At 38.3% G+C, this 8056-nt stretch overlaps 1 pseudogene; it reads right to left on the reverse strand.

Moving 5' to 3' along the window:
- Window positions 1-3221: 3221 nt before the first annotated feature.
- Window positions 3222-4085, reverse strand: LOC110288920 (small ribosomal subunit protein uS5 pseudogene; annotated as a pseudogene).
- Between the last annotated feature and the right edge of the window lie 3971 nt (window positions 4086-8056).

The following is an 8056-nucleotide window of genomic DNA, read 5'->3' on the forward strand; positions in this document are numbered from 1 at the left end:
TCGATAAATGGGACCTCATAAAGTTGCTAAGCTTCTGCAAGGCAAAAGACACCGTCAATAAGACAAAAAGACCACCAACAGATTGGGAAAGGATCTTTACCTATCCTAAATCAGATAGGGGACTAATATCCAATATATATAAGGAACTCAAGAAGGTGGACTCCAGAAAATCAAATAACCCCGTTAAAAAATGGGGCTCAGAACTGAACAAAGAATTCTCACCAGAGGAATACCGAATGGCAGAGAAGCACCTGAAAAAATGTTCAACATCCTTAATCATCAGGGAAATGCAAATAAAAACAACCCTGAGATTCCACCTCACACCAGTCAGAATGGCTAAGATCAAAAATTTAGGTGACAGCAGATGCTGGCGAGGATGTGGAGAAAGAGGAACACTCCTTCATTGTTGGTGGGATTGCAAGCTGGTACAACCACTCTGGAAATCAGTTTGGCGGTTCCTCAGAAAATTGGACATAATACTACCAGAGGATCCAGCAATACCTCTCCTGGGCATATATCCTGAAGATTTTCCAACCGGTAAGAAGGACACATGCTCCACTATGTTCATAGCAGCCTTATTTATAATAGCCAGAAGCTGGAAAGAACCCAGATGTCCCTCAACAGAGGAATGGATACAGAAAATGTGGTACATTTACACAATTGAGTACTACTCAGCTATTAAAAGGAATGAATTTATGAAGTTCCTAGGCAAATGGATGGATCTGGAGGGCATCATTCTGAGTGAGGTAACATATTCACAAAGGAACTCACACAATATGTACTCACTGATAATTGGATATTAGCCCAAAAACTTAGGATACCCAAGATATAAGATACAACTTGTTAAACGCATGGAACTCAAGAAGAATGAAGACCAAAGTGTGGACACTGTGCCCCTTCTTGGAATTGGGAACAAAACACCCATGGAAAGAGTTACAGAGATAAAGTTTGGAGCTGTGAAGAAAGGATGGACCATCTAAAGACTGCCATATCCAGGGATCCATCCCATAATCAGCTTCCAAACGCTGACACCATTGCATACACTAGCAAGATTTTGCTGAAAGGACCCAGATATAGCTGTCTCTTGTGAGACAATGCCGGTGCCTAGCAAACACAGAAGTGGATACTCACAGTCAGCTATTGGATGGATCACAGGGCCCCCAATGGAGGAGCTAGAGAAAGTACCCAAGGAGCTAAAGGGAACTGCAACCCCATAGGTGGATCATTATTATGAACTAACCAGTACCCCAGAGCTCTTGTCTCTAGCTGCATTTGTATCAAAAGATGGCCTAGTCGGCCATCACTGGAAAGAGAGGCCCATTGGACTTGCAAACTTTATATGCCCCAGTACAGGGGAACGCCGGGGCCAAGGGGTGGGGGTGGGTGGGTGGGGGACTGGGGGGGGAGTGTATTGGGGACTTTTTGGATAGCATTGCAAATGTAATTGAGGAAATTACCTAATTAAAAAAAAAAAGAAATTCCTAGGCAAATGGTTGGACCTGGAGGGCATTATCCTGAGTAAGGTTACCTAATCACAAAGGAACTCACACAATATGTACTCACTGATAAGTGGATATTAGCCCAGAAACTTAGAATACCCATGATATAATTTACAATTTACAAAACACATGAAACTCAAGAAGAATGAAGACCAAAGTGTGGACACTTTGCCCCTTCTTAGAATTGGGAACAAAACACCCATGAAAGGAGTTACAGAGACAAAGTTTGGAGGTGAGACAAAAGGATGGACCATCTAGAGACTGCCATATCTAGGGATCCATCCCATAATCAGCCTCCAAATGCTGACATCATTGCATACACTAGCAAGATTTTGCTGAAAGGACCCAGATATAGCAGTCTCTAGTGAGACTACGCTGGGGCCTAGCAAACACAAAGTGGATGCTCACAGTCAGCTATTGGATGGATCACAGGGCCCCCAATGGAGGAGCTAGAGAAAATACCCAATGAGCTAAAGGGATCTGCAACCCTATAGGTGGAACAACATTATGAACTAACCAGTACCCCGGAGCTCTTGACTCTAACTGCATATGTATGAAAAGATGGCCTATTCGGCCATCACTGGAAAGAGAGGGCCATTGGACTTGCAAACTTTATATGCCCCAGTACAGGGGAATGCCAGGGCCAAAAAGTGGGAGTGGGCAGGTAGGGGGGGGAGGGTATGTGGGACTTTTGGGATAGCATTGGTAATGTATTGAGGAAAATACATAATAAAAAAATGAAACCATGTATGAGAGAATGATGGGGAAGTCTGAATATCTGAAAATTGTGAAAATAAACAAATTATTTTCATGTGCATACAGTATACTCATAAAATAAACATAAACTTAATAAAATGTGCAGTCTTAGTCATTTATGTTTTGTAAATTGTTAATTTAAATGGCTAAATAATATCTGCAGTACATTATCAATTTCTGAGAAACCATTCTTCAGCAAAACATTCTAGTCTAGTCATCACTTAAGGCTTTTATGATAAAAATCTTGGCTCCTATTCTAAATTTTGAACTCATTTAGTGAAATGTGAGACACTCTTTCACAAATCTCACTGACATTCATAAAAATGTATTGCCTCCTATTAAATATTATATTTGTGTATGATATTAATCCATGTAAAAGATTTAGTAGGGAGTTTTGCAGTGTAGAAATCTTTCCATTGAGAGAATAATCTCTAACAAATGTACAGTTGTTCCTCTGGATCCATTTAAAAAATCATAATGATATATCTAAGCATAATGAAATGTAAGAAACTTTACCTGCTGACAAGCAGTGAAATATCTGTTGTATTCTGCCTTTTTCTGAGACTCTACTTGTTGAAGAATGTGTTCATGGTAGGTGTGGGCCGCAACATAAATAGCATTATACAAATTGTAACCTTCATCACTCATGGCCATATCATATATTAGGAATCTTTAGAGCCGAATATAATTTAAGAATTCATACACATTGGGCACTATGATATGATACATTTTGTATTCATCAAAATCAATAAATATTGTTTTATCTCAATGCCATCCTTGAACTAGATTACAGTCCTATTCAGTAAGACTGCTATAAAATAACCTTGGTGTTTTAATTCCACAGATACATAAAAAAACATGACTTAAACCACATATGAAATACATAACAGATTCTCCTTATCATTTTTATTATTTAAATGCATTTTTTAGCAGACTTAATTCTTTTATTTTTCTTGTACAAAATCCTTATGTTGTAGCCACAGCTGGAGCCTGGGTCCTCTGAACAGAGACTCTGATGTGGGTTTTCACAAGATGATCAGTGAACTCCTGATAAGGAGACTTGGTGAAGACAGTCTCTTTCCAGAGGTCGGGGGTCAGGTAGCTGTAAGTCTTGTAGATGGCATCAAAGGTGGCCTTAGCAAAGTTGCCCAGGGTGGCAGTGTAGCAGTCATCTATAGCGGCCATCATCAGGAGCTTCTTGGACACAGGAGCAGAGACAATGCCAGTGCCTCTGGGGGCAGGGATGAGATGCACCAACACAGAGCCACAGCGGCCTGTCACCTTGCATGGAACAGTGTGGGGCTTGCCAATCTTGTTCCCCCAGTAGCCTCTCCACACAGACACGATGGAAAGCTTGGCCAAGATGATGGCCCCTCAGATGGCAGTGGCAACCTCCTTGGAGCACTTAACACCAAGACCAACGTGACCATTGTAGTCCCCAATAGCGACGAAAGCCTTAAACCTGGTCCGCTGGCCAGCCCAGGTCTGCTTCTGCACTGGCATGATTTTCAGAACTTCATCCTTTAGGGACGCACCCAGGAAGAAGTCAATGATCTCAGACTCCTTAATGGGCAGGGAGAACAGGTAGATCTCCTCCAAGGACTTGATCTTCATGTCCTTAACCAGGCGGCCCCGCTTGGTGACAGGGATCCACTCCTTGTCTTCAGCTTTACCTCCACGAGCCCCGCGGCCTCGACCACGGCCACGGCCTCGGCCACGTCCGCTGCCCCTAAGACCGCTGTCGAATCCTCCACGGAAGCCGCCGCGGCCTCCTAATCCTGGGCCCCCAGGTCCTCCGGGCTCTCCCGCTGCACCGGCGTCATCCACCATTTGGTGTTTTCCCGAAGAAGAAGATTTAAATGCATTTTATACATTAACATCTTAATATTATTGAATATTTTGAGAATCAAATAATATATCTAAATTTTGTTCAACTTTTATATTCCTATTCTTTTATACCCTAAAATATCATTAATACATATTTAATAACATCCATAACTGAGGATCCTATGCCTAATGTTGATTAGTAAATTGTTTCAAACCATATAAAATACTCTTTGGAAATTAAGCATAGTAAAAGATCCCAAAATTTAAAAAAGTGGATCATTAAGAAATATATTCAACAGCCCTTCTTAGATAACACCTGACATAGTCTGAGAGTATCCAAAACACAATATATTATCTGTGTAGACTGTCTAACAATCAGTTTACCTAAAGAAGATTATCAGTGTTTCTAGTAGAGAAATTATTTTATGAGTAAGAATATTTTACATAGTTCCAAATAACAAAAGCTCTTTGAACTTAAACACTAAAAATTGCTAATTTTGTTCACAGTAAGAAAATTATGAATAATATTCTAGAACATGTTTTGTATTTGATTCCAATATTTGTAGATCATGCTTTAATATTTACAACTGTTACTATCATCAATCAGATTATTTTAAGATACATTTAATTTAATTTTATTTATCCATTTCAAAATATACAAAATGATTGAATATACCATATAACCAGAAAATTATCTGTTAGGCCCTTTTGCATATCAATTGATGTAACCTTTTAGTGTGTTGTTACTACTTCTATTCTGTAAAAAATATTATCAGAATTCTTTTAATACCTGAGTCTTCCTAATTCTTTGAGATCCTTTATGTGATGTCTGAGCACAGAGATCTTCTCTATCCCAGCACAGTTGTCAGTTCATCTGTTCCTGTTAGCTATTCCCTCTCATCAGGAGTAAAAATACCAAAAATGGTCTTTTGCTGAAATTTGCGTTTTTCAATTGAGAGATTGGCACTAACTTTTTCTTTCTAATCTAGAAACGTTTATTGACACTGTTCATATATTTTTAATTTTAAAACTTATTAAGGGTTCTAAAATTGTCACTAATGAGAATTTCCACTATTTTTGCAATGAGGTGTGGAAAATTCAGAATACATCAGAACTGAATTCTTACTCACCAAACACAGAAGGATAATAATGTGAAGCAACCATCATTATCAAAGTGTACAATGCACTGTGGCTACCAATTGAAAATGTATTCGTTTAATCCCAAAGGCATGAAAATTGAATAAGAGATGGGATGAGAGGCAGAGACGCACAGAAAACCTTGGTTTATGAAAGAAAGATGTCACAGGCACATTGATTGGCTAAAAGTTGAGTGATTTCAATATGACTTCCCTCATGATTTGCAGCCACAAATGGTAGTATCTCACAGTTTGGATCTCAGACTTAGGTAGCAACATTTAGAACAGTTTTTTTCCCACGAGAAATACCGGGATTCTCCTAGATTTTATCTTTTCAGACCGCAGATGTAGAGCTTAAGGCTAGAATTCTCCCTATGTATCCAGGGCAGAAGACAAAGGGTGAATTGAAAGGAGATGTGAATATATATTAACTACTGACTAATGTTAAATTTATTCAGTAGTTAATAGAAATATTAACCATCTATCTGATAGTGATAATAAGCCTACTCTGTGCCTGGGCATTTGTGTGATTGTACCAAAAGTTTATTCTGGTAAACAGAATATGAAACCTGGCATGCTTTTTCCACATTCAGGATCAAATCCAGAATTGCAGGATGAGGCTCATTTAAAGACTTTTATAAAGCAAAGTATATGTACATTCACAAGTATATAAGTAATGTTATACATTTAACCAGGTATAGTAGACCAACACATACACAAATATTTCAATGAAACAATGCATGTTCATTTGTTGGAAACCAGAATTAGGAAACACTTTTATGAAGGCATTTAGATGCATGATCACACATGAGGCGTTGGCAGACAATTGAATATAAGCAGTGATGCAGTCTCTTCATATTGAGTTCTTGAGAAAGGTGGGGATTGTGAATTCAAGGCAGACGAAAAGATATCTTTCAATATATATTATGAACAAAGACTCAAATGAGAGAATCCAGACTTTCTCATTGTCCAGCATTGTGAACTGGAGCATAATGCATTAAAACTAAAATAAACTGTGACACATTTTGATGTATTAAAATAGTGATTGATATAATTAATTTTCAGGGGTTCTTTTTTTTTTTTTTTTCGAGACAGGGTTTCTCTGTATAGCCCTGGCTGTCCTGGAACTCACTTTGTAGACCAGGCTGGCCTCGAACTCAGAAATCTGCCTGCCTCTGCCTCCCGAGTGCTGGGATTAAAGGCGTGCGCCACCACGCCCGGCTTGCGCTGGTTGGTTTTTTTTTTGTTGTTTTTTTTGATTTATTTATTTATTATATGTAGCTGTCTTCAGACACTCCAGAAGAGGGCGCCAGATCTTGTTACGTATGGTTGTTAGCCACCATGTGGTTGCTGGGATTTGAACTCTGGACTCTTGGAAGAGCAGTCGGGTGCTCTTACCCACTGAGCCATCTCACCAGCCCCCATGGGTTCTTAAAGTTACATGGTGAAGAAGAGAACAGAACCCAGTTTGTGTATACAGCTAAATATTTCTCACTAATAACATTGACAGGAAATAAAGTTAATGACTTACCTAAAATTTAAAACTGAATTATGAAAATTATCTTCAATAGATTTATCAATTACCCAAAGGTAAAAATGGCATTCCCTTTGCAAATCTCCATCACTATCTTCACTATTCTGTATCCTCCAAAAGCAACTTGGTTCAGTAAAACAGCACAAGATGAGAGAAAACTTCAGAAACAAAAATGAAATAGTGAAAGCACAGAGCTGCTTCATGTCTGCTAGGATCTAAGATGGAGCTGTTGTGAAATCTGTTTCTGATGTAGAAAAACATTACACACACATTTACAACTATGTGTCTTTAAGGCTACTTCTGTCTTGAGATCCACTTATTATATTCACAGTTCTTTTCCATTCCTCCTATGTCATGCTCCCTAGATACATAGGGGAAATTCTGGCCTCAGACTCTACATCTGAGGTCTAAAATGTTTTCATCAACATATTTTGGAAAACATGTTTTGAGATCATGTTTTCTACCCTAGGGGGCCATGACTGTATACATATGCATAGCGTAAATCCCAAGGAAAATCTTCTCCTTCATTGCTCGGACCAGACCATGTGTCAACAGCCATTATGTACGAACACAATGTATTTCATCAGATGTTCCATACTGTGACAGAAGTTGAGAAGGTCATAAAAGTTCCATATCATTCAAATGTTGAGTTTACTCATGGAACTTTATGTAACACATTGTCTCGTTTAGGGAAGGGCAGTCTCACATGTAACATTGAGCCTGGATTTGACCATGCTCTCTCTGCTGTTCATATACTATTGTATGCTACGCATGTTTACAAAAATCTCCTCAAACTTCCTATGATTCCTGCCATCTGGAGAACACGACATTATGCTAAATCCAAAAATGCCTGGATTTTAAAAGATTCAAAACCCATCCTGTCCAATGTCAGTACCTGTGCAGACATTCACTGATATGCTGATCTCTTTCCTGATAATCAGTCCCTGAGAGTCAATAACATTTGATGAAACATATCTTTGGTTGATGTATGTTCACACCTCATTAAGAAGTTAGAGACTAATTTCATATATTTTGCTCAAAGAAAAGAATTTAGGTGTCATTTAAGAGATAGAATTTTATTACTAATGTTAAAATATACCTCATACTTTTTATTTACTTCTACTTGGCATTTGTTTTGAAATATTTCTATCTTGGATTATATTTGAGCAACACAAGATGTATGGCTGTTAAGCTAATCTATGTAATTTGGTTAGATTCCAATGAGTGATAAAGATGAAGCATTGATTTGATTTGTAATTTTTGAACTACCTTATATTTTTGTTCATAATATCCATACTGAATTA

This window comes from Mus caroli, unplaced genomic scaffold (genome assembly GCF_978045245.1).
Source record: "Mus caroli unplaced genomic scaffold, Mus_caroli_1 scaffold_12, whole genome shotgun sequence".
NCBI classification, from domain to species: domain Eukaryota; kingdom Metazoa; phylum Chordata; class Mammalia; order Rodentia; family Muridae; genus Mus; species Mus caroli.